The sequence below is a fragment of the Lissotriton vulgaris genome, chromosome 5 (genome assembly GCF_964263255.1).
Source record: "Lissotriton vulgaris chromosome 5, aLisVul1.2, whole genome shotgun sequence".
Classification (NCBI taxonomy): domain Eukaryota; kingdom Metazoa; phylum Chordata; class Amphibia; order Caudata; family Salamandridae; genus Lissotriton; species Lissotriton vulgaris.
The window spans coordinates 1,712,578,912-1,712,601,487 of NC_141693.1; positions in this window are offsets into that span (position 1 = coordinate 1,712,578,912).

The following is a 22,576-nucleotide window of genomic DNA, read 5'->3' on the forward strand; positions in this document are numbered from 1 at the left end:
GTTTTTGCACCATGGTGCGCCGCATTATAAATGCGGTGCACCATGGCTGGCGGAGCTGTGGCGCACTGTGGCGCATGTTAACTGGCGCATCCCTGGGGATGCGCCAGTTAACATAAATCTGCCCCTATGTTTTGACATAGGTAGAATGTTATAGGCTGTAGTTGAAATAATGTAATGGATTCCCAGGCTCCTGTTTGTAGTTTTCAGGAAGGCAGTAGTCTGTGTTGTCTCTACGTATTGCATAATGAGGCTATTGCTCATTAAGTGTAACTGTGTAGGCTACGCCTTTTGGCTTACTAATGCGTGTCATTATTAAAAGTGATAGTACTCTTAGACATTCACTAGAGGATCACATTAGGCAAAAACCAGCAAGGCTTTGATAGAAGATGAAGCCATTGCCTTCAACAGGCCCATTGTTGAGAGTTTCCGCTGTAAGAATTCAGTTTTCAGATAGTCAGACAAAGCAGTGTAGAATGCTAAAAGTGACGAACCTGACGATAGGAATCCTAACCACGTTAGCTGTATTTCAGCTTATCTTCCTCTGCTGAAGCAGCACTACAAAAAAGTCAGTGAACTTCTTTGAACACGTGTGTGTGCGTGATTTTTTTTTAAGGTGGCTATACATTTTTAGAGCCCATAACTCTTTACATAAAATGGAGAGCCTCAACATGAATATTTATTTAGCACCTCCATATTCACCACTGGCTTACGTCCGCTGCTGACATTTGTCTTCCACTTCGAAAGCAGACATTTAATATACACCACCCTTCTGCGCCATGGTTCAATGACCATCTAAAAAAAGAAAAAAACAGCTGCAAACATCTCGAGCGGAAGTGGCGCTCCGAGTACGATCCACATGTTAAATTACAATATAAAGCTGCTTTAACAAAATACCATACCCTCTGCAAGATAGCCAGAACTGAATATGTTAATTCATCTATTTTAAATGCTCAAAATCGTCCCAAAGCCTTGTTTAAGGTGGTGCAGGAAATTTCTGGTGCTACTAGTCAACCTAAGGCTCCATGCTTGGATAAAGCACAATGTGACTCCTTAGCAGACTTTTTTATTTCTAAAATCGAGAGTATATATGTTGATTTTGGCCCTCCTAACGTCCCCTTAGTCTCCCCTGAACCTGAATCTATCACATCTACTACTCCACGCGTCCTTCAGTCGGCAGCATCGGAGATTACTGCCTGGGACCCTTTGACACCTTCCACATTACATGAAATAGTTAAAAGCATCAAATCCGGTTCCCCTCTGGATCCTTTCCCTCCTCAAATTCTGCTTACCCTAGACTCCTCTTCTTTAAAGCTTATTATGGAGTTATTGAATACATCACTCAGGGAGGCCAAGGTCCCTAATTCATGGAAACATGCAATGGTCATACCGTTGTTGAAAAAGGCCAATGCAGATCCAAATAACCCTGCCAACTTCCGCCCAATTTCACTTCTTCCAGTCTACTCTAAGATTCTGGAAAAGCATATAAATAAACAACTCACCAGCTACATTTAATCTCATAATATTCTACACTATTCACTATCTGGTTTTAGCTCTGGCTTTTCTACAGAATCTACACTTCTGGGAGTCTCTGAAACCATTCGTCATCTGGTGGACAGAGGGGAGACTGTGTGACTTATTCTATTAGATTTAAGTGCCGCATTTGATACGGTCTCCCACCCCATTCTGGTTAACATTCTAAAGACATCTGGCATCACTCACTCCGCTCTTGGTTGGCTTACCAGTTTCTTGTCCGACCGGACGTTTCAAGCCTTCGCGGCTACCTCTGCGTCCAAAATTCACAAATCTGCATATGGTGTTCCTCAAGGTTCCATCCTGAGCCCCCTTCTTTTTAATTTATACGTCAGACCCTTGGCTACTATTGCGGAGCAAGCGGGGCTCTCCATATATTCATATGCAGATGACACACAGATCATTTTCTCTCTTTCCACCAGTCATCACTCCACTACATCCTCCCTCTGCCATGGTTTCAATAATATTGCCTCCTGGATGCATGATAATAAGCTAAAATTGAACGGAGGGAAAACCAAACTTCTCCTATTTGGCAATATCCCGCCTTATGGGGACCCTCTCATTGGCCTGCTCAAATGGGTACCCCTCCTAACCCTTCGAAAACAGCTCGCAACCTGGGGATAATTTTTGATGACCAGTTGTCCATGAGACAACATGCCGTTAGAGTCTCTTCCATTTGTACAACCATTCTCAAATGGTTGAAGAAAATCACTTGGATGCTTCCTTTGGACACCCTGAAAACCGTAGTCCAGGCGTTAATAACATGTCTATGGTAATGTTCTCTTTCTGGGAGCAGGCAAAGAGGTAATCCGTAAATTACAAACGGTCCAGAACATGGCAGTTCGTCTGCTGTGTAAACTACCCTACAAGTCCTCCACGTCCCTGTACCGTGGTAGCCTCCATTGGCTATGCATTGACAGTCGCTGTAAATTTAAGGCTCTTTGTTTTGTAAATAAAATCAATACTGGCAAGGCCCCTCAGTACTTGAGATCTTTAATTCTTCCGTACCTTCCCTCCTGCACTCTTCGTTCATCCATTCAACATAAACTTCAGATTCCTAGGACGAGGAGAGCCAGAATGGGTGGTCGATCTTTTGCTTTTCTGGCACCATCCCTGTGGAACTCTCTCCCTCTGTCTATTCGGATTGAACCCAATTATCTAAAGTTCCGCAGAGATGTAAAAACTTGGCTATTTGATCAATAATCTTTGCGACATTCACACCTCCCTTGTTGGTTTAGTGCCGGGAAACCTCCGGGTAGCTGCGCCCTTTATAAAATTAAATATAAATAAAATAAATAAATAAATAAATATGTGCATGCTCCTCATCCCTGCAGGCATGTTTGGAGGGTTATATTACAGCCTTGTAAACTGGTGCATAGGGTAAGCAGGAGCAGGTTTCATAGGAAGTGTAATCTGCATTCATCTTGCCTTTGTATAAATGCTCTTGCTTTAAAGTCACAGGAAGAAAAGTAAACACAAAGGTCCCTCAGCAGACAGAGCCTGACATTTAACCTCTTTCTTTGAATGCACACCAAACGTGATAAGATAAGAACAAGATTTGAAGGGCAGTTTACAGAAATCGAATTTGTGGAAGAACACAGTAAACAGGATTTTTGGTCACAGGAGGGACACACTCAAGCTGAACAGCCTAAAACAAAAAAAGTCAGCAAATAAAAAGCAGGCAAATGTGAGTTAAAAACCACAAAGCCAATGGTAAGCAATGGGCGGAATCCATTCACAGAGAAGCTTTCTGAATGTCCCTAAGATGTCTTTAGCAAACCAAACATCTGCACTTTCTGGTAGGCTTCAACCTAAAAAGTAGGACTTCTGGAAAAAAGTCAGTGGCTTTAATGTGTCTGTTGGGAAGACAACGAGCCACATATTAGTAGTCATAAATAAAACGAGGAGCAGACAAGATGTGGCTGCAGTGGGAACTTGACAGTAAGTTTTACACACAGTGTTGTCTGTGTTAAATTACTTGCTGATGAGTGTTGATAATCTCCACTTTCCCTCTGAAGAAATCCACCCAGCAGCTCACCAGGATACAGGCCACAATTATTGATGGCCCATTTTCTTTCTCTTCTAGGGTTGCATTTCAAGTTGTTTACATTTCTCAAGTTTACACCCCTTTAGAATGAGTAATCTCTGCAGCTCCCTGTTTGCTCGTCCCCAGGAAGGCAAACATTTCATTTCTATAAACTCCGTGGCCAGCGACAACCATTGTTACATCTGGTTTGGCTTCTGTTGTGTTTTCTGAGACAGTCAGTGGTTTGTCCAGCAAACCGCAGCGCTTTGGACACAGAGCGGCACAAGCACTCTGCTGGGCAGGATAAGACCACGAGTGAAAGCGTGGCCTCCAGATGTGTAACGATGCAATGCAGAGCATTGAATTCAAGTGGTTAGAACAGGTGTTACAAAAGGTGAGACTGACATATCTCAATGGAGTTATATAATTGCTTGAGCAGCAGAATAAAACTATTTTACCTTCCCGTCCCCATGAAGCATTTTTACTTTGTGAACTATACGGTAGCGAACCACACGAGAGCAGTGTTTTAGGTGTCGGATGAGAAATTATAAACGATTTTTATATTGATTGCCAGTTTAAAGAGGAGACAAACTGAGCAAGCACAATGTTAATGTATATTTTAATCGTAAAATGCCTTTGAATAATTGGCTTTGGCCAGTTCTTCAACACTGGCTATTCATTTATAAATAAAAACACTGACTTCTTTATCTACGCCAAGATTTCATCACACTTTTTTACGGACAGGAATACTTTTTAAACAATAAAACAGCACCTATCCAAATGTATCTTTCCCACATTTTGTTACAACATAGTTGTAGGTATATAAAAATATTGAAAAATTAAGAATGGGGTTAAAAGGCATGCGTGGTAGGACTGATGACTAAACCCTTTTCATTCTAGCCTGCTAAAAAAGAACAAGCATTGACAATGCCAAAGGTGAGGATTATGAATGAAAATGCCTTTTGCCTCATTTATGGGTTTAGACACATAATAAATAATGATATCATGTACTCTGTCACTCATCTTTGAACTCATCCATCCATCCATCCACTGAATGATTGTTGCATTCATCCTCTGACACAACCACACACAAATTCAATAAGACATGAAGGATAAATCTAACGAATACAAGGAGATGAAAGAAAACATTCTGCTGTCTAAACACAGCAGGAATATTCTTGCTGTACTTAAACTAAAGATAGCAGTGGCCACCTGTCTTTCAGTGGTATTGCACATAGTCTATCGTTTTAACGTTCAAGCTTGTCCACCATGATTAGAAACAAAGTGCTGGCCATTTTAGAATAGCTAAACAATGATACACTACAGACAAAATTATTCAATAATGGTCACCTGGTTTAGAGTAAATGGCCACATGGGATCCAGTGCACTACAGATGAAATGAGTGGTAAGCAAGCGGCCCATTAGCATGGACTGTGGAGGTATGGTATCTTATTAGGAAAAACTAAAAGAAAATGAGTAGAAGCAAAGAAATGAAAGGAAAACAATAAAACAAGGCTATTGAAAACTAAAGGACTGTCCCGCCAGCTCTGACACTGAAGCTAACTCATTTTCAGGTAGGTGTGCATGTGTGATCAGAAAATGCAGTCATTCACAGGACAAGAGAGCCAAAAACGTATTTGGATTGAGCCATTACCCCATTCAGTATGCTGTCATGGATGATAGCAGAGTGTAAAGGACACACAGACGGACCAAGGGCCCAAGGGCAGAAGAGGGCTGTTGCAAAGCCTCTCTATGTTTCTATATATATGTTAGGTGTGCAATTGACGATGGGCTTGAATTAGCAAGAAGTTTAAAACGGTTTTTGATTGCAATGTTTCTTTACATAGACCCACTAGGGCAGAATTGTGTGGAATTATTGAGTTGATCTGCTTTTACTTTTAAATTGAAGAGAAGATGCAGTAATGCATTAATTTTGAATATATGCCCACTGGGGTGGAATTGTTTGGCAAGATCCACACCTGTGATTACCAATCACCATCGGCAGTCCTGTTACAGTTGTCTGACGCATCCTATCTGGCACATTAGGTCTAGTATGTACCAATATGTCACGTAGATTTCGATTCCTACGAAAGGCCACCAGTGGTTGATCTAAACTTGTTTCATCTTCCCCTGTATTCAGAATTTTCCAATTTTTCTGAATAATGTTCTTCAACTTAAAATTATAAGGGGAGTGATTAACAACACAGACTACCTGATCTTTTGGGGTTCGATTATTGACAGAATCTCCTCATTTTTTCTAGAAGCAACCAAAACTGTGGTCGCTATTTTATGAAATCGCTCAAGCTACACGTGAAAATGCTAAACTTGAAGCTTTAACTGAGTGTAAGTTTGTATGTACCTACTCCTTAAACCTAGTAAATAGGATAAGAATGATAGAATATAGGAGGGGAAATGAAACCCAGAGGTGGTATTCATTCCGAAAGACCTAGAATTTCGATAGGGAAAGATAAAACTACCTTTTGCCTATATTTGATGTAAGCGGTTAGAAAAATGTACAATTGGTGTTTTTCTTCCTCTTTTCTTTCTTTTTCTATCTTGTCAGGTGGAAATCACTTATGTTTATAGCATGTAAGGTGACACTAGAGGTGATGATGTTTGTTTGGTTGCTTGAGTTGCAGTTGTCGATCGGGCCAAGCAATGTCTTTCTTTAATGTAATTTACATGGGCATAAAGTGTAATGTGGATTTTTTATATATATTTTTTTCAGATAACTCCAGGTTACAGAGAACTTTTATTGATTTATCTGGCTGGTCCTGATGAAGGTGGTCTCAATTGTTGTTATTTTCAACCGAAACGCGTTGACCAAGTCCTTGTAAAATCTCACTAACGTGGATATATACTGGACAACAGATAGAAAAATAATAAGAACGTGTTATGAGTCCGATTATATGAAGTTGTGAATGTGGATGGATGTGAGAGAGTGTTGTGTTTGGTTTGTTCTCTACCTGGTGATATAGGTATTTGTATGTATATTGTTATAAGACTTATGAATTTTGTATTGTGATTTTTTGATGAAAATAATGCAGTTGAAATGAGAATCTTTTTAACCTAGAATAATGATAAAAAAAGAAATACTAAATGAAAAAAAAACCAATTCAAATAATAAAAAAATGAGAAAGTAAAAAGAATGTGTCCTAGTAGTATGATTATGCCCATATAGTAGAAGGTTGTACCCTGAAAAAATAGTTGATAGGTCATGAGGGAGTTTTTTCCTATTGTATCAGTGATGTCACTGATCATGTCATGAGTGATGTAATATATGAGGGCATACGCTGTGCATTGTGGGGGCGTGAGTTACAGTCAGCTTAGGTAACTATAACTACTGAATTTCAATAGTTTTGTACAAGTGATATCTGAGCCTAACTATAATGTTCCTGTAGCCTTTGGCTTTTTCAGGAAATTCTATGCTTTTTTCATTCTATTTCCTAACTATAAAGTCTGTTACCTTTGTTTTTTTAGTGAATTTCTAAGGGTTTTTAAATTGTATTTCTAACCTGTAACCTTTGAGAGTTGAGTGTGTGAGTGGATGCATGAGTGTCTCAGTGGGTGTGTGAGTGAGTGAATGAGTGTCTCAATGGGTGTGTGAGTGGGTGTGTTTGTCTGAGTGGGTCTGAGAGTAGCTGCATAAGTGTCTCCCTGTGTATATGAGTGGGTGCGTGAGAGTCTGAGTAGGTCTGTGAGTGGGTACATAAGTGTCTGAGTGGGTCTGTGAGTGGGTGTGAATGTGTCTGAGTGGGCTTGCAAGTTCCTCCATGAGTGTGTGAGTCAGTCTGTGAGAGTGCATGAGTGTCTGAGTGTTTCTGTGAGTGGGTTGTGAGACTAAGTAGGTCTGTGACTGGTTGCGTGAGTCACTTAGTGGCTCTGACAGTCAGTGTGTGAGTTTCTGAGTAGGTCTGTGAGTGGGTGTGAGAGAGTATGAGTGGTTCTGTAAGTGGGTGCATGAGTTTCTGAGTAGGTCTGTGAGTGGATGTATGTGTCTGAGTGGGTCTGTGAGTGGGTACATGATTCTCTGAATGGGTCTGTGAGTGGCTGTGAGAGCGTTTGAGTGTTTTGTGACTGCGTGCATGAGTGCCTGAGTGGGTTTGGGATAGGTTGTGAGAGTGTCTCAGTGCATCTGTGAGTGGGTGCATGAGTGTCTGACTGGGTCTATGACTACGTATGAGAGTGTCTGAGTAGGTCTGTGAGAGGGTGTATCAGTGTCTGAGTGGGTCTGTCAGTGGGTGTGTGAGTGCCTGAGTGTGTGAGTGGGTATCTAAGTGGGTGTCTAAGTGTCTGTGTGGGTGTCAGTCGCTGTGTCCGTGACTGGCCCAGAACAGAACTGCACCAGCCACTGTATCCAAGAAGAGTCAACAGTTTTGCACAAAATATCTACCCAAGCCCCCATCAATGTACTGCCGAGTTCCAATCGGCAAAACAGTGATTTTGTGTTCTTGATGATTCCAAAACACTTGTATTTCTAATGTTTTATTCCATCCTGAATTTCCTCATTCAAATTAACATTTATTTTTTTTGTCCTCATACCACCATTATATGCAAATATTAGCCTGTCAGTAAATCTGTACCTCCCCAGACTTTTGCGATATTTCCATAGTTCCTGCGCTCGTGCCCTTCCAGTATCCGATTCCTGGCTGCACGGACCACGCAGGTGTAATCATTGGACAAAAAGGGGTTACACACTTATGCCTCATCCCAATTCTGGAAGGCCACCCATATCTTAGATTGTATATTGGACTCCAGTTCGGTATCTATTTTTGCCGTTCTTCTTACTGCTCGTAACCAGTCCATCCCTTGTGGTGGGGAGGGTTCAGTCCATTTCTTGCAAATTTCCCACCTAGCGAGAAGAATTAGATAGAATAGCAAGGCCTATTTATCTCCAGTAATGTCATTGCATGGCTGATCTACTACCCCCAGCATTACTAACAAGAGGCTAATTTTGATATTTATCTCAAAAATGTCATTAATGATCTTTTCAACCTCAGACAAATACTCCTCTAACTGAGGGCATACCAACAACATATGCTTATCATTAGCACTTATCTCACCACACCTGTGACATTTGGGTGGGACACCCGTTACTAACTTTGCCCGTTTTTGTGTAGTCCAATATAATCTATTTGCCGTGAAAAAATGGTTCCTCTTCAAATTCGATGGTTTGACTACTCTATACAGTAACTTATACAAGAGCTGCCATACTTTTTGTGGGTCAGGAGTCTGCATCACCTCGTCCCATATTCCGTAGGGGGCTTTGATTTTTTCCTCCTCTGAAGTCAATAGAGAGTGATACCATCCACTTATTTCCTTCTTTACCATGGTTTCGTTCTGTAATTTTTTTTCAAACTCTAAGAGACTCTTAATCTCAAGTCTATTTGCTTCCCCCCACGATTTTATCTGAAGAAATTTAAACCAAGACAGAGATCCCACTGTCTTTCTCGATAATACTTCCCATGGGACCACTTCATCCATCACTATCAAGTCCCCCCAAACCTCTATACCTGCCCTCCTAAGTGGAACGCTCAATTGGTCCTGCAGACATTCGGGGGTACCAGTGCCCTGTTGTGTGTAATAAAATCCTACAGTTTTTGAACTGGAATGCCATACAATATAATTTCATGTCTGGTATTGCAAGCCCTCCTTCTGCCAATCTTCACCTAAGTTTCTTCCAAGACATATGTGCTCCCCTATCTGCCCAAACAAAACTACCCAATTTACCCTGTACTTTATCTATTAGCTTACTTGGAAACGTTAAAGGTATACTATTAAAAATAAATGTACGTTTCGGCAGTATGACCATTTTGATCAAGTTGACCCTTCCATATATCTTCAGTGGGAGATTCATCCACCTAGCTAAGGTTTTTTCAATTTCCTTTGTAACTCTTTCTAAATTATGCTGTGGGACATCCTGTACTGCATTGAGAATGTTAATACCTAGATATCTAATCTCTTTCTGTACACTTCCCCTCCAATCCGGGATATTCCAACACATAATCCAGTTTATCTCTGTTTATCATGTATCCCGACAGAGCCCCATAATCATCCGCCAATTGCTCAACCCTTGGGATCGTAATAGACGGGTCTGTTGTGTAGATGATTAGGCCATCCGCATGAAGTGAGATTTTTTTTCCAAAATTTTCTATACGAAAGGCCTTCGCCTGATTGTCATGACAGAGCGCTTAGGCAAAAGGCTCGATATATAAATTGAATAACAGAGGTGAAATTGGACAACCCTGTCGTGTCCCTCTTGTGATCATAAAACTCTTAGTGAGGGCTCTATTTAAGAGGATCCTACCTGTAAAGCGGTTCTACAATGTTTTTAATGTAATTATAAAGTGTGATCCAAACCCCATATGTTCTAGAACTGCCCATAAATACTTCCAAAAGACTCGATCAAACGCCTTAACGGCATCTAATGTGACCACCGCCAAGGGGACAGATCTTTCTGTCACTATATAAATGCACCCTATTAGTTGTTGAGTTAACTCGCACATTTGCCTTCCAGGGATAAACCCCTTCTGATCCTCGTGTATTAGTTGATGTATTATACAAGATAGCCTCCCTGCCAAAATGCTGACAAAGATCTTATAGTCAGCATTTAGCAGGGAGATTGACCTGTATGATTCTGCTTTAAGGGGGTCCATTTGCAGGTTTCAAAATTAAAACTACTGAAGCTTCATGCCACGATTCTGGGGCCTGTACCTCCCCTCTATATATCAAGTTAAACAGCGTCTCCCAGATAGGTAATATTTCATCAGCTATGTATTTATATACTTCTGCCGGGAGGGCATCGAGCCCTGCCGACTTCCCATTTTTAGACTTTTTTATTGCTCCTTTTATTTCTTCTTTTGGGATTGAGGCTTCTAAGACATTTTTATCTTCCTTACTAAGTGACGGAAGATCGAGTGTACTAAGCCAACATCTAATCTTTGTAATGTCAGGAGTAATGGCTTCCGTATAGAGCTGTGAAAATATTGTAACTATATGCTCCTGCATAGAATCCCAGCTGTCCAGCTTTTCTCCTGTTTCCCTTTTTAACTCTTTTATGTCATTCCTTGATCTTTCCACTCTCGCTTTCCAGGCAAGCAAAGCACCTGCTTTTTCACCATATTCAAATTCCTTTATGTTCGCCGCTTGCCATCTAACTTTACACTTTTGATCTATCTTCATTTTAAATTTTAATCGTGTCTCATGCAACCTCTCTTCCATCTTCACACTACATACTTTTTAAAGCATTCCTCATCCTTGGGACATAAGTATACGCTCTTTTTGTAGACCGATCTAACACAGGGTCTAACAAAACATTGAAATCGCCACCTATGATTACAGGAACTGATATTGCTGCCATCCTCAATTCTAGGTCTACAATATATTGAGGATTATCCTCATTGGGGCCATAATATCCAATACATAAGAAATCCATGTCCATGCCAGCAAGCTGAATGGGAACAAAACCGAGGTAATGATTGTGGGCATGGCCCCAAACATCTGGACATCTGCCTGGTGGCCAGAGACATTAGGCCAACTACCTACCCCAAAAACGGAGTTGAAAAACCTCGGTATCTGGTTTGATTCCAGGTAATCATTCGACAGTCAAATTTGAAAAGTTGTAGGGAAATGCTTCAGAACTCTAAAAATGCTCAGAAAGCTCCTCTACTTACTAACATTGAATGCCAGGAAAACTATTGTACATACCTTAGTGACCTCCCAACTAGCTTACGGCAATGTACTATATCTAGGGGCATCCAAAAGGGGGCTGAAGAAACTCCAATCAGTTCAGAATGCCGCCGCTTGTTTAGTGCTAGGCCTTCCGAGAAGAGCGTCTACAAAGAAAGCCTTGGCAGGATTGCACTGGTTGACTGTTGAGAAAAGAATCATATTCAAAGCAATGTGCTATTGTCATCGAATTCTGTCAAAGAAAAGCCCACGGTACCTATACCCTCTAATGAATATACCCCTAGCCGGAATTTAAGATCCAAAGATACAGCGTTGGTAAATGTACCGAGAATTAACAAAGCAAGAATGGGGGCACGCTCTTTCAGATATCTCGCTGCCAAAACTTGGAATACACTGCGGACCTAAGAATGGAACCCTGCAAAAACCAGGTTTCGTAGACACCTAAAGACTTGGTTATTCTCCTCAGCAGCTTAGAGGTCCTTCAGAACTGAGGTACGAGTAGCTGACTATGCCTTCCTTCCTTTCAGTGAGTCTGTTTAAGTGTGGGGACACACCAGTGCGGTAACCATGCGCTCTATAAATGGATTAAATTAAATTAAAGGCCCATTGGCTTGGGCAGAACAGTATCGCACACTTTTCTGAGTAAACGGTTGTCTACGAGCTGATGGTAAATGGAGCCAAATTATTGCACGAGTGAACTAATAAGAATTTTTAAAGGTATAATTTTCTTTAATGAACAATTTACACGTCTATGTATTTGAAAATTTAGACCCACTGGGGTGTTATGAGGGAACAAGCTGGTAATGAAAACCCCGCTGAATTAGATGAAGGCGCCAAATTTGTAAGTTTGTTGATAGCCAGTGTAACTGTTATACAAAGCACTATATACGTATTATGAATTGGGTATAGACCACCGTCTGTTTGATGTACTTGGATGTATTTGTATGAAGAAAAAAAATGTAATGCAAGGAATGCCGCCTTGTTGATTCACAAATGAGCAGAACAATCGTAAGATAATTAGAGCAATTATTCGCCCCAATTGCGAATTTAAGTTTAAAGAAAATCGCAGGTTGTGTTAGATGTGATATAAACATGCAAATGATGAATTGAAATTATTAGTAATTTGCATGCTCAAAGATGGAGACCAAAATAAGGTGTAATACGCTGTCCTTTTTCTGGTTTCACTAACACTTGTGATGTCATTTTATTTAAACTGTTTTGGGGAAAATTGCGTTTCAAGTCGTGAACAAGGTTGCATGGATGCAACCAAAATGCGTTGACTTTGATTTTCATTTTGCAATAAACTACTTGGGAAGCCTGATGCCTGGGATGCTGTGTCCTTTCTTTGAAAGAGAACTTTTGGCACTGTTTGACGAATCTTCGCAAAATTTTCAAAACTAATGGGGTGGTCAGGTCACATGCTGTGTTGAAAGTTTCCGGGTGATTCATCAAGCGGGGCGAGAAAAAAGGAGGGTCTCAAAATGCGTTTTTTCCATGTTCATTTCCATAGGAAACTTTAGAAACGGCTACAGCCCAAACTGCTGAACGGAATTACACAAAATTTGGTAAAAAGGTAGCCCTTGGTTCAGGAAGCACTCTTTTTGTTAAATGGTGTGAATCCGTTCAGTAGTTACTGAGAAATGTAAACATTTCTCAGATATACAACTGGGGACGCGGAGGATCCACAAAGCTTCCCGATCTCATGCCTGCAATCTGATAGGCTGCCAACACTTAAAACCAGGAATTCTTAGCAGCCATCTTGTGACTTGGTTGAACTGAGTCACAAGAAAAAATGTGAAAAAGAGGAAAAGGGGACAGGGTAGAAATACACTGATGCACTAGGCCTGTCAAGGGGTTCCACAGCCAACAGAGTGGGGGCATGGCCTCTGACCACCTCTAAGCAACCCAGATGTGTGGGGTTTACCAGAGGTAACAAGAGGACTAGTTAGCCCCCAGGGACCCTCAAGAGGCAAGGGGACTTCATCCCCCAACCAAGAGCGCGCCAGGAGGTGTGTTTGCAGAGTGGTGGAGAAAGGGGCGTGGCCTGCGACCACCTCTGAGCAATCCCATTATGTGGGTCTTACTGGAGGTAACAGGTAGGCTAGTTGGCCCCCTAAGGATCCCCAGCAGTGAAGGGGACTTCATCACCCAACCAAGAGTGCTCCAGGAGGCACGTTTACAGATTGGCGGAGAAAGGGGGTGTGGTCTGCTATCAGAATTCAGCAATCCTGCTGTGTGGGACTTACTGGAGGTAACAGGAGGGGCCACGCCCCCTTTCTCCACCACTCTGTAAATGTGCCTCCTTGTGCACTACTGGTTGGAGGATGAAGTCCACGTTACTCCAGAGGGACCTTGGGGACAAGAGGCCCTCCTGGTTCCTCCTTTAAGTCCTGAGAGCTGGTTGGAGGCCCAGCCCCTTTTCTCCATTCAGCAAACATGACTGCTAGTTAAAAAAAAACTTTGAAATTCACTGAAAACAACAAAGGTTATGGGACGTTACAGTTAGGAATGAGCATTTAAAGAACCTTAGAAATTCACTGAAGGTTAGGCTGACATTTCACTTATACAAAACCTGTGAAATTCAGCCATTATAGTTAGCTGAGCTAACTATAACTCATGTCCCCGCAATGCACTGCTGATGATGTCACAAATTTACATCACTCGACATGGTCAGTGACATCACTGATTGCGAGAAGTTGGCCTGGTATATGATGCTCACTAGTTCTAGTGATCACCCTGTACCATGCCAAGCAACCCTTATGATGATCGGTTGTAAGTCAACCTTATAGACCAGTTATCCCAGTGGTAACGTGGACAAAGCAGTCTTAGGCTAAACTCTGAAAGGCATGTGAAGCCAGCTGTATTACCATACTCAACCTCCTTGAATACCAGATGAAAGGACACCACACAGATATATATTGAAAATATATATATATTTATTAACTACAAATATCCCCCGAACTCTTTATGAGCACAGAAGCACAAGCGTTAAACAAAACAGAGTTTAAAATACACAAAAGTTGCACAATATGGTGAGCCCTAGGGGCCACCTAAACCATATACTAAGAAAGTGGTATAAGAGATACCAATCGAAAAGGAAACAGGTCTAGGGCCTTGGGAATCGCTGGAGCTGATCGGGACTAGCAGTGACTAAGTCGGGAAAGGCCCGCGGGACTCGGGTGCAGTGTTTAAAATGCAAGCACTCACCAATACAAAGTCTATGATGCGTAAAAGTTAGAAAGTTAGTTAGTTAGGAACCTTCCGAGTGACCTAGAAAGCTGAAACTTGAGACACAGGCCCTAGATGTGTGTACCAGTGTGGGAACACCGGCGTTGCTGAGTTACCTCACCCACAGGAAGCGGGTGCATAGGGTCGAAGTAGTGTCGGGTTTCGTCACTCTGGTCGATGGTGCTTGGAGCTGAAGATGCTGCAGGCGGCTCGATGTGAAGAGTTCCGGTGAATCTCAGGGTGGGTCTGAAGATGTGAAGACCTGAAAGCAGAGGGAACAATCTTCAAAGTCACTAGCCAGTGACTACAGTGGAACCAGATTGGAACCAGGCGATGTCGGGTGCAAACAGGCGTTGAGGTGTAGCTTCTCTCTGCAGCCACGTAGACACCGGGGGTCGAGGACATCCAGGAGTCGGTCACAAGCTGTCCCACGCAGGCTTCTCGCTGTTGGCGGTGTCGGCAACTTGATTGGAGCAAACAGGCCTTGGCTAATGCAAGCCACGCAGGAATCAAAAAACGCTTACCACTCGGAACAGCAAGGTCAGAGCGGGTGCTCCCTTTTACAGAAGCGAGGACAAGTCTGGAGCAACCAGACCAGCAGTGTAGTTTGTCGGTTTCATCACCAAGATGGCCGCTGACCACGTGGCTAGTGGCCGGGATGGCGCGTCGAGTGGCACAATGCAAAAGGACCCCACGCAGATCGTGGAGATGCTGGGGGGCTGATCTTCAACGCAAGGGCTGCTCGGTGGTGGGGGTTCTCCGTCCCCAAAGCACAACATCGAGGATTCCTCTGATGCTGCGCAGTCAGCTTTTCAGGTGTCTTCCAAGAGGTCCTGTCCCACATCACTCGGTGCCTCCACGGGTCCCTTCTTTGCAGGGACTGTGGATCGGGCGGTGAGAAGTCTGGGAGTCTGTGTCTTGTCAGGCTCTGGGCTCGGGCTCCAGCGGGAGGCAGAGGCAAAGCAGACGTCGAGTTGCTGGTTGGTGCCTGTGTTCACAGCGTGGCCACTCCTAGGCCACAAGGGAGATTCTCTTCAGTCTTCTGTGCAGCAGAATGTCGAAGTCCAGTTGTCTTCTTAGTTTCAAGTTGATTCAGGATGATCTGAGGTGCTATGGCACTGCTCCCACTCTTATTCCCAATCTGAGGGGTGCATCACCTGCTAGGTCCCTCCTCTGGATGGGACCAGGAAGGGGGGCGGTTACACCCCCTTTCCTTTGTCCAGCTCCTTGCCAGGCCTGGGTCTGGAAAGTCCCAGGACCGGTTTGGACTGGCTTATGCACGGGGACACCTTGTGTGCCCCGGGCATGTCTCAATCTATTCAGCCCTGTCCTACCCAATACACAAAATCCTGTCTGGGGTGGTGCTCGCACCTCCCAAGGCAGGAAACCCTTTGTCCAAGCCTCCCTCGCTGAAAGGACTCCCAGCAGCAGGAGGTCAGACTTGTGTCTGTGGTGGCAGCATCCATTTTGTGATGCTGAGGCTCTGGTTAACTTTAACTGGGGTTAAGGCTACACACATGTCGTGTCCCTCTAGAACGGTGGAATGCTATCCCCTTGAACAGAACTGTCGAGGGGATAGTATTCCAAATCGTATGACACCTTACTCGACATGTTTTGATAAAGCCAAACCAAAGTTAGCATATAACCGCGAGGAGTATAATGCACTTAAGAGTATATGGTAGGGCAATATCCCGGAACAGCTAAGGGAGTGGTTCCCAACAGCTGCAGACAGGCTCAGCTCATGTGAGAGCACCATCTCACATATTTCCAAGCACTCTGCCTCCAGAATTGATGAGGCCTTCCATAGGAGTGGCTGATAGGAACATATGTGTCCAGTTTAAGGTTAGATATAGGGATACTATACCTAAGTAAGAGGTGATTACACCAACTTACCCCAGCTGAGTGATCAGCCAGTTGTGTCAAATATGGAGGCCAGGCCAGGGGTGGCACAATACATGCTGCAGCCCCTGGTAGGCCTTGGATGCACCTATGCCCTGGGTACCTAGGGTACACTGTTACAGGGGCCAACAAGTTGAACCAGTTCCAATTCGTAATGCACCTAGAGTGCATTTGCAGTAATTTAGAGAGAGAACAGCAGGCTGTGGGTCTGATTAGCAGGCCCACAGCCACATTAAGTCATAAACCAGTGAAGCAAAAAGCAAAAATTTGGGGTGATCATAGGATAGCAGACCCTACTCTCCTACACAACTCCCCCCCCCCAAACGCAGGGACATTAGACTAACCTTGACCAGTTGTGTCTTCATGTTCTAAGTGGAAGTACCTGGAGAGACCATCTGCGTTGCCATGGTCAGTCCCTGGGCGGTGCTCCACTGTAAAGTCCATCCCCTGTAGGGAAATGGACCACCTGAGTAGTTTGGGGTTTTCACCCTTCATCTGATTAAGCCACAAGAGGGGCTTATGGTCGGTCTGAATCTTGAAGTGAGTGCCAAACAAGTATGGGCTCAACTTCTTCAGGGCCCACACCACAGAAAAGGCCTCCCTCTCAATAGCTGACCAACGTTTTTCACTGGGGGTCAGCCTTCTGCTAATAAAAGCAATGGGCTGGTCTTGACCATCTACCTTAAGCTGTGAAAGCACTGCTCCCACTCCCAACTCAGAAGCATCTGTTTGTACAATGAACTCTCTTGAGTAGTCAGGACTCTTCAGGATAGGTGCAGAGCACATGGCCTTCTTCAGGTCATCAAATGCCTTTTGACAGTTTTCTGTCCACAGAACCTTTCTGGGCATCTTCTTGGATGTCAGATCATTAAGAGGAGTCACAATGGACCCATAGTTCTTAACAAACTTCCTGTAGTACCCAGTCAGGCCCAAGAAAGCTCTGACCTGAGTCTGGGTAGTTAGAGGGGCCCAGTCCTTGATGGTCTGGATTTTACTCTCCAGTGGTTGAACTTGGCCTCCACCTACAAGGTGGCCCAGGTATACAACCTTACTCTGCCCTATTTGGCACTTTGTTGCCTTGATAGTGAGGCCTGCCTTCTGCAGAGCCTCAAGCACTTCCTTCAGGTGGACCAGGTGATCCTCCCAGGTGGAGCTGAAGACAGCAATATCATCCAGATATGCTGCGCAAAAGTCATCCAACCCAGTAAGGACTTGATTCACCAACCTATGGAAGGTGGCAGGTGCACTTTTCAAACCAAAGGGCATTACCACAAATTGATAATGCCCACCTGGGGTAGAAAATGCAGTTTTGGCTTTAGACTCCTCAGCTAACCTGATTTGCCAGTAGCCAGCTGTCAAGTCAAATGTGCTCAAATATTTGGCAGAAGCCAACTTGTCAATGAGCTCATCAGCCCTTGGAATAGGGTGTGCATCTGTCCTGGTGATAGCATTGAGTCCTCTGTAATCCACACAGAACCTCATCTCTCTCTTGCCATCTTTGGTGTGAGGTTTGGGGACCAGAACCACTGGGCTAGCCCAGGGGCTCTCTGAAGGCTCAATGACACCTAATTCCAGCATCTTTTGCACCTCAGTCGTTATACAGTCCCTGACGTGGTCAGGTTGCCTGCAAATCTTGCTTTTTACAGGGAGACTGTCACCAGTGTCCACCACATGGGTACACCAGTTAGTCTGACTGGGTGTCAAGGAGAACATATGCCTGTATGCCTGCAAAACTTGTCTACAGTCATGTTGCTGATGTTCAGTGAGGCTGACATCTAAGGCCACACCATCAACTGAGCCATCCTCAGGGTTCTGAGTGAGCAGGTCTGGGAGAGGGTCACTCTCTTCCTCCTGTCCCTCATCTGTAGCCATGAGCAAGCCCATGTCTTCCCTGTTGGCATATGTCTTTAGTCTGTGGACATGTAGCACCCTGTGGGGGCTCCTGGGAGTTCCTAGGTCCACCAAGTAGGTAACCTCTCCCTTCTTCTCAAGAATGGTATGGGGTCCAGAACATTTGTCTTGGAGTGCTGCTGAGGCCACTGGCTCCAACACCCATACCTTCTGTCCTGGCTGATACTCAATCAAGACAGCTTTTTGGTCATGCCAAGCTTTTTGTAATTCTTGGCTAGCCTCAAGGTTTTTGGATGCCTTTTCCATATACTCAGCCATCCTGGAGCGGAGACCAAGTACATAGTCCACTATGTCTTGTTTAGGCTTTTTGAGAGGTAACTCCCATCCTTCCCTCACCAGACATAGGGGTCCTCTTACAGGGTGCCCAAACAACAATTCAAAGGGGCTGAAGCCAAGCCCCTTTTGAGGGACCTCTCTGTAAGCAAACAAAAGGCAGGGTAGAAGGATGTCTCATCTTCGCCTGAGCTTTTCAGGTAATCCTTTGATCATACCCTTTAGGGTCTTGTTAAACCTTTCAACAAGCCCATTACACTGTGGATGATAAGGAGTGGTGAACTTGTAGTTGACACCACATTCCTTCCACATAGCTGTCAAGTATCCTGACATGAAGTTGGCATCTCTATCAGATACTACCTCCTTAGGAAACCCCATTCTGGAGAAAACTCCAAGTAGGGCCCTGGCCACAAAAGGAGCTGTTGTGGTCCTAAGTGGAATTGCCTCTGGGTACCTGGTGGCATGGTCCACCACCACCAGTATGAATCTGTGCCCAGATGCTGTAGGGGGATCCATTGGACCTACAATATCAATCCCCACTCTTTCAAAGGGAACCCCCACCACAGGTAGTGGTATCAGGGGGGCCTTTGTGGTGCTACCTGCTTTACCACTGGCTTGGCAGGTTACACAGGAGCGACAAAACTCCTTGGTGTCTTCAGACATGTGAGGCCAGTGAAAGTGAGGGACAAGCCTGTCCCAAGTCTTATTCTGGCCTAGGTGTCCTGCTAAAGGAATATCATGGGCCAAGGTGAGAAGGAAACCCCTAAATTGCAGAGGTATAATCCAACCTCCTGGTTGCACCAGGCTTGGGGTCTCTAGCCTCTGTATAAAGGAGTCCTTCATCCCAATAAACTTTATGGGCACCTTGTGCATTCCCAGCAGCCTCAGCAGCAGCCTGCTGTCTGAGGGGTTCAAAAGAAGGACAGGTTAACTGAGCCTGCCCCAAGTCTGCCCTAGAAGGCCCCCCCCCCTGTCCCCAGAAACTCAACCTGGTCAGGTTCAAGTTCTTCAGAGACAGTTCCTTCAGGGGTCTCAAGACCAGCTTCCTGTGAAGCCTGATCCTCACTTGTAGGAAGTTGGGAAGGCACAGCCTTTACCCTCCTGTTCTTCTTGGAAGGTGCTTGGTCCATTGTTCCAGGATCCAAGACCTGAGGTTCAGAGAGGCACTTTTTGGCCTGTGACCTGGTCACAGCAAGGAGATGTGATGATATCCCTAACATCTATGCATGAGTCCTGTACTCAACTTCTGACCATAGAGAGCTCTCCAGGTCATTGCCCAACAAACATTCAACTGGGAGATCAGCACTAACCACAACTCTTTTTAGGTCAGTTACCCCTCCCCAGGAAAAGTTAACAATTGCCACACTATGGGTAGTGGTGACATTGCTGGCATTGGTCACCAGGTAATTATCACCTGGCATGTATTGTCCAGGGTCCACAAAGTTAGGTGCCACCATATTGACACTGGCACATGTGTCCCTGTATGCTTGAGCCACTTTGTTAATAATCAAAGGTGTCTGTCTGTATTTGCCCAAGTTACTGGGACTTATGTCAGGGGTCGAATCTATGTCCCCCTCACAAATCAGAACAGCCTGTGTAAGGGTTCTGACTAGGTCAGAATCTCCTTCAGTTCCCAAGGTGATACCCACTACCCCCTTGTTTGTGGACCAACACTGCCAGCTGTACTAGTGGGTGCAGGCGCCTTAGGGGCTGCAGTATTGGGGGCTCCACCCTTTTTACACTCACTTGCCCAGTGAGAGGTGTTTTTACAAGTACTACACCAGGGTTTTCTTTGTCCTGTTGAAGACTTCTGGTCTTTAGCTTTCTGCTCCCCACCCTTCTGGTCTGTTTTCTTCTGGTCACCACCCTGGTTCTGGTTCTAGTTCTTTTGCTTAACTCTGGTTCTAACCCATTTATCTGCCCTCTTTCCCAATTCTTGGGGAGAGGTCAAATCTGAGGCAACCAAATGTTGATGCAACTGCTGGTTCTGACAATTGTTTAACATTTTTTCTCTCATAAGCAAATTGTACAATCCTTCATAGTCTGTAACCTTGCTTCCCAGCAACCATCCCTCCAGAGCCTTAGTGGCACACTCAACAAATTCAGACCAGTCCTGAGTCTGTGTCTTCTGGGTGTCTCTGAACATTAACCTGTACTGTTCAGTGGTTAAGCCTAACCCATCAATCAGAGCACTCTTCAGGACCAGGTAGTTTCTAGAATCCCCATCACTAACTGTGAGGAGTCTGTCTCGGCCTCTACCTTCAAAGGAGAGCCACAAGATTGCTGCCCACTGCACCTGAGGGATCTGCTGTACCTTGCAGGCTCTCTCAAGTGCAGTCATCCATTTGTGGATATCATCCCCAGCTTTGTAGGGGGGCACAATCTTACTCAGGTTTCTGTTATCAAAAGACCTGTCTTTATCCTTGTGGATATTGCAGCCACCAGTAGGTTCTATTACCCCACTCTCTCTAGGCTGTCTTGCTCTAGCAAGTTTCTCTTGGGCCAGGGCAACTTCTAATTCTTGTCTCTGGATCCTAAGCTCAGACTCTCTCATTTTGGCCTCATGTTCCCTTCTCTGAGGGCTAGTCATCTCCCTTCTGGAGTGACCATGAGAACCTCTAGAAGCCTGGGAGGTATTGGATTCACCTGAGTGATTCCTACTCCTCCTATGCCCCTGGTTAAGTCCACTTGGGTGTCTGGGCAAGGTCAGCCTTGCTTCAGTCCCAAAAACACTTAAGTTAGCCTGGTTAAGCCTACTGACTAGCACCTGGCTATTTCTGCCATCATCAGAATCACTGCTCCCCCCTTCTGTCTCCTCTTCTTCTTCCTCCTCCTCATCTACCTGAGGAGCTCCAGTGACTTGGTCATCCTCATCTACCTGGACTAAAGGGACAGGGGCATCAGTATTGTCATCTTCAGAAGGAGAGCCTCCTTCAGCAGTCCCTGTGGGGTCTGCTTTAGAGATCATTAGAGTCTCATACTTGTCTAAGATCTCTCTAAGGTGGTCTGTAGTAGGGGAAGGCCCTGTCTTCAGAACCCTTAAGGCACAAAACTGCCTTAGTTCCTTAAAGGAAAAGATAGCAAATTTGGATGGTGCCCTTGGAGGGTCACTCTCAACAGGAGTAAGTCCACTGGACCCCTCTGCTCCAGACATTGCTCTAGTGTGGGTGGATATGTTGCAATCTACCTACACTGGTGTTTACCTACTAAACCTATCTAGTAGTTGTAGTCAGGGTGTGCTACTCCCTATCCTCTACAACAACTAAGTTCAGTAAAACTTAAGTATACTAGTCTTTTTTTCAATGTACCTAGCAATTACCTGTATGATCTTTCAAAGATTGTAATGGTAAAACAACAGCAAGCTCAGATCCCAATCCGCTGCTCACCAATGTGAGAAGTTGGCCTGGTATATGATGCTTACTAGTTCTAGTGATCACCCTGTACCATGCCAAGCAACCCTTATGATGATCGGTTGTAAGTCAACCTTATAGACCAGTTATCCTAGTGGTAACGTGGACAAAGCAGTCTTAGGCTAAACTCTGAAAGGCATGTGAAGCCAGCTGTATTACCATACACAACCCCCTTTAATACCAGATGAAAGGACACCACACAGATATATATTGAAAATATATATATATTTATTAACTACAAATATCCCCTGAACTCTTTATGAGCACAGAAGCACAAGCGTTAAACAAAACAGAGTTTAAAATACACAAAAGTTGCACAATATGGTGAGCCCTAGGGGCCACCTAAACCATATACTAAGAAAGTGGTATAAGAGATACCAATCGAAAAGGAAACAGGCCTAGGGCCTTGGGAATCGCTGGAGCTGATCGGGACTAGCAGTGACTAAGTCGGGAAAGGCCCGCGGGACTCGGTGCAGTGTTTAAAGTGCACGCACTCACCAATACAAAGTCTATGGTGCGTAAAAGTTAGAAAGTTAGTTAGTTAGGAACCTTCCGAGTGACCTAGAAAGCTGAAACTTGAGACACAGGCCCTAGAGGTGTGTACCAGTGT